The 5,778-nt window shown below is 34.5% G+C and overlaps 1 long non-coding RNA gene across 1 annotated transcript; it reads right to left on the reverse strand.

Moving 5' to 3' along the window:
- Window positions 1–2,646: 2,646 nt before the first annotated feature.
- On the reverse strand, window positions 2,647–4,789 carry LOC131225757 (uncharacterized). Its single transcript, XR_009161511.1, has 2 exons — window positions 4,657–4,789; window positions 2,647–3,064 (listed from the first exon to the last, which is right to left on the reverse strand). It is a non-coding gene; the product is annotated as an uncharacterized LOC131225757 (long non-coding RNA).
- Window positions 4,790–5,778: the final 989 nt, after the last annotated feature.

A 5,778-nucleotide genomic window follows, 5' to 3' on the forward strand; every position in this document is an offset into this window, starting at 1 on the left:
AAACCTTATGATATTCTAATCAATTTTAAGGGTTTTATTTACCTAGTGTTTTGGGACATGAGATGTGAGGCTTAGATTTACCTGTGGCAAGTTCGGGCCCACATCCGGTTGAGGCAGATGATTGATTGATCTTCCTATGGAGCTTCTCTGTCTAGCTGACTCAACACTCACGCTAATTGACAAACCAGGGCACTTTCAATTTAAAGTTCTTTGTGTTCATTTCCTTCGACATGTGTGTGATGCCCACTTCTTCCAAAACTATCAAGATGGTTCAAAGTGGCCAAAGGTGCATATACAATCAGATTTGCATCTACCATAAGATTTGGTTCCAAGTTACAGCCAAGTCATGCTATTAATCATCCAGTTGCATGCCAAAAGTCTAATAAAATCCTTATAATGTGGGGACCACCTAAAGTGACGCCTAGCATGGAATGCCGAATTCTTGCGTGAAACAAAAACAAAAACAAGAAATAAAAAAATTGAGAAACCAACCTTAATTGGACGTTGGGATAAATGTTTGCAGCTCTGGCATTATAGCCTCAGCACAAGCCCTGGCATTCCTCTTCACTTGATATCTTCATATCCCTACAAATGAAAGGTAGATTTTAGAAGATATTAGATATATGTAGAGAGAGGTTCTTCCTTTCATGTAGCAAGTAGATAGATTCCAACATATTTATACATGGGCATGAAATTGTGTCCATTGCCAAAAGTCCATAGGCAAAAGAGTCAGTGAAGCTTATTTTGCACTCATCTTTCTAGAAGAGAACCCGAGTCGAAGCCAACAACTTGCAAGGATGATTTTAACATGAAAGATATTTGTCCATCTCCAGCAAATTGAATTCAAAATAAAACAATTGGAATGAAGGATGAAAATATATTTTTTTCTTTTTTACACAAACTCACACTCACACCCACACCACATGGGAAATCAATCTCATGACCTCCTAGTTAAACATCTTTAAATAATAAATAAATAAACAAACAACTATATTACAGTTGTGGCTCCTGACAAACAGAATTCTAGATATTAAAATAATTAGCAGCTACTTTAAATTCCAGATAAATCAAACTCACAAGTACATGTATAGAAAAATCAGAGTCAACATTTGTTGTTAACACCCTCACTCTACCATTATCAGTGTAACATGAAATGTCAAGAAACTACATGTGAACAATGTTTCCTTCACGGCATCAATGGGCCAACATGGCATACTTGTAAGAGATCCTAGGTGGGCATCAACATTCATTGGAGCTTTTTTTTTTTTTTTTAAAGAAAGAAAGAAAGAAAGAAAATAAGATCGTGTGCATATCATGCATACACATAACAAAAATGTCCAGAAATGATTCAAAGCAATGAATTATTAAAACTGAAATTGCACATCATTCAGTTCAACTTTTAAGACAATATTATTAAGAAATTAAAAAATAAAACCCGATCAGAAATTGGAAAGGTCCCAGATGAGAACTCTGTAAGTATTAGTTGCACATAAACTGTGTGGCATTTTTTCATAGCCGAGCATTTACCTTCATTCAAGATTGGAGCCTCGTCATTCACAAACATTTTTGGAAAGTTAGGGAAGCAAACAAAACTAAAGCATTCCATTTGCCTTCTTTCTTTAAGTGTTAATGGCATTCTCATGCAACATGGGTTATATAATGATTGATGACCATAAATAGTGCCAATTTCCAGTTGGAGAAGCAAACAAAACAATCAATTAAAACTTTAAGTGTTTTTTGGATGTGATTGGTTGCCAGGTGGAAAGAAACTGCCAACCGCTGAAATGCATAGCATCAGTCATTAAACAACCCATGTGGCTCCGTTTGGAACCTCACATACAGCACCAGTTGGTCTATTGTACCACTTGCAACATTGATATGCTATGAGTTTCATATTTACACTTGAAATTGATGTATAAGATGATATACAATGCAAATATGTTAACTATTTGGAGTATCTTTGTATCCCAATTGTAAGAAGGAGAACGAATGATGTGTCGTAGCTGAAAATGCAGGACAGATGAGCCCACATCAAGAGAAATAAAAATACCTTCATTTCTTACTGGACTTGGAATAGGATGGATCACAGCAATAGGGACCTTAAACTGTGGAATATCATTAGCGAAGGGGTCATTTTTGGGTTGTTCACCAACCGCGGACCACCACGAATAGTAGCCAATATCACATTATTTTGAACCAAACACCACTTCGACCAATATCTTTACCTACAACACATTTATAAAATTAGCACTTTCATTTTATTTAACAAAACCCAACCCATTTATAAAAGTACACGACCTGTTTATAAAATCCAACCCATTTCTCTTCACTGCAAGTATGATATGAAAACAACAAATGGACCAAAACAATTTGCAACTTGAAACTGTTCTAGACCATCTAATTTTTATTATTTTTTTAAGAAAATGTATCATCTACATGACAGTTAACCAGCCTGAAATGAAATACGCTGTTGGTTCCACCTGATACATGGCTCGGGTGTCCCAAACGTACTAGTATTGATGTGTGTGACCTAGTGCTATAAACATCATTGTCTAAGTTATTTAACAAGCACTCACATTTATGGGATCTTGACCATTCATCTATTTGGCCACACACAAAGAACCACACCAATCTAATGATCCTAGATTGACCTAATTAAAGTTCCATGAAGATTTTGGATGAGATATGAATAATGTTTAAAGTCCAGTATTGAGTGTGTATGTTGTATGATAGCAAAACCATTTGAAAATTTTAATAACCACTCAACCTTAATTGAGTTATTTGGATTTGGAGAAAAATGAAAAGAAAATAAAATGGCTAAGCTAGTTTTTCCCAATATTCATGTATTCATTTACAAGTTTTTTTTTTTTTTTTTATAAAAAAAAACCCACTTATTTTCCTTACCCAAGAAAATGTGAGGATATCTGCAGTTTCATGACGACCCATCAATCTTCTTTCATTGCCCTTTCCATATGTAAAAATGTGTTCCTTGTGTCGCAGGCCCAGCTTCTCGATGGCTTTCTTAATCACATTAATTCCTCCATCATCTCTCATCGACTTGGTGCTAACAGACAAAAAATAATAATAATAAATAAGAGAGAGAGAGAGATGAGAAGAAGATTGGATGGATGTGTTAATGTTTAGACTACTAGTAATAGGTCCTTGTAAGACCAATGTGAATGTTTGTCTTCTTCTTTTTTTAAGAAAGTCAGTTATACTAATATAAATTACTATGCCTCAAGATGATTCTCGCATGATTGTTTATTTTTTGTCAATCAATTATTTATCAATGTAGACTACAAGTAGTAGGTCCTTACAGGATCAATGTGAACGTTCTTTCTAGGTTCCCATTTTTTTTTAATTGTTTTCATTGATTTCAAGGAAGTGGCACAAATTTGAGTGTAGGAGCAGGGAACCATCCATTTCAAATGTTAGCAAGCATAAACAATGAAGAAGCAGGAGAAGTTGGAAGCATGATTCAAAGTGGGAGCAGCACCTATCATGAGACTTGCCAAACCCTGGAGGCCCCAAACATTAGATCTTAGGCAAATCCTTAGATTAATGACTCCAAGATTGACGGATGCAAGCATCCAAATAGGATCTTATTTTCTACAGGCAAAAAATATCATGAATGTTTCCCAGCTCTTTGATTGACTCCACATTATGCATTCTTCTCTACCTCTATTTCTTGTTTCCACTTCTTAATAAGATTTCTTGTTGCTGATCGAATAAAATAAGTGAACATCAAGTCTTTTGTTCTTATCAACAACAAATAGATTTTGTTGAAAGGAAAGTATAACTATCCATCAAGCTAGCGTTGAGTCTGATTCCAAAATGATAAATGAGCACAAGCTGAAACCTAAGTTCAAAATCAAGAATGTCCCTCAATCCCCATAAAGGAGTTAGTTCACAACTCAAGAATTAAATATAAATGTGAGGGTTAGCTTGATAACTTGATGGGTGTTAATCATAAATAAAGATGAGATGTGTACGGCCTGAACATAATTCTAGCATCACACTCCTACAAATTACAGAAACACCGCTTGCAAGTGAAATAGAGACTGCATATATTAGAATACACCACAAGATAAAATAAATGTGTGATTTAGTAGACAAGTGATAAACTGAACATAGACTGTACAACAAAATGGAATTTGCAAGAACTAAATGAAACTCAGTTAGGCAACCGGGCTCATGTATAGCTTCCCACCCATAATCTTATAAAATATCAGTTGAGAGAAGGATCAACTTAAACAACTTTGTTTTACATACTTAACAAGAAAGAAAAAAGAAAAAAGAAAAGAAAAGAGTTGCCTAATATTTTGTTATCTTGGTGAGTTTTCATTAACTTGAATCAATCAAAATAGGAACTAGAGAACCCTTTTCAAATCTCAGATGATTTTCTGAAACGAATACAATGTTTCAAAGACTCAAATAGGAGAACTAATCTAGCTAAGTGTGCCTAGAAAATCTTTTTGGCGGACAAAAATAACATGCCTGGAAAATCTTTTTGGCAGACAAAAATATCAAAGAATCTATTTGGAACATTCATCTAGACATCAGTTCATGGGAAACATAATACAAGGAATTATGTCATATACTTATATAAATCTTATATCATGCCCAGGTACCAATAGTCGTTGAGAAGCTACTCACCAATTTTCGCACATCTGTAGACGAGACATGAGCGAGAACAAACAAACCCTGGAGCTATTGATCCATTGATAGCAGTAAAGCCTGGATCATGGTAATATGATAACTAACACATCCACCTAAAAACACTAACAAACTTTAGAACGTCTATGCATAAGGACAATAAGATCCTAAATATACTTACCGTTAGCATCACCACAGTGAACTGATTTACAGAACTAGGAAAGTTTACAAATTAAATAGCATGCCATTTCATCTAGCCATTTCATCAAATAGATAGCATGTCATTTCAAAAAATGGTTAGCATGACATTTCATCAAACAGATAGCATGCATGAAAGGAAATCAATTAACATTTCATTAAACAGCCTAGCTATATGTCCTAGAGGGAGGGGGGGGGGGGGGTGAATAGGACTATGCCAAGTTAAAATAATAACAACGGAGTAAAAGAGTATGATAACCAAATAAAGGAAATCAATTCACAATGCTGAAATAAAAAGCAGCCTTAATAATCAAGTATTGAGACGTTGATACAAATGTTGTTCTAAGGACAACCTTACACCATAAAAACCAAGGGTTTATGGCAGGACAACCTTATTTCTAGAACATTCTTTGTATCAAAAACTCAAACTGAAAATGAAATAAAAGAAATAGCAAGAAATAAATTCTAAACTATTAAAACATTCCCACAATGCTTGAAATGTAAATATTACAACATTCACATTCACACATACATCCCCCAAATCTAAATGATAAAATATATAAAAATTAAACAAACATCCAAATCACATGTCACAAGAAATTATAGTGGTTTGCCTGTGCGTACACCAACTGTTAAACAACAACCACACTACTACTCCACTCCTAATATCCTCACACAGGGGATATCAACATTCACTATCAAAATATGTTTCATGGGTTCACTTAAAACCTTCACAATTGTGTCTTTTAAATGGGCTTACACAATTCAAAAACTCCTCTTTCTGAGTTTTCTGGCTTTCCTCAGATAACCAGTACAATGAGATTTTTCTGGCGAATCCCAAAAGAAACCAAAAAGAATGTAAATTATGATAATGTAAAATACCTTGATTTCTCCTTTTCTTTGAAGTAGCCTGGAAGAACCAAT

Source organism: Magnolia sinica, chromosome 14 (genome assembly GCF_029962835.1).
Source record: "Magnolia sinica isolate HGM2019 chromosome 14, MsV1, whole genome shotgun sequence".
Lineage (NCBI taxonomy): Eukaryota > Viridiplantae > Streptophyta > Magnoliopsida > Magnoliales > Magnoliaceae > Magnolia > Magnolia sinica.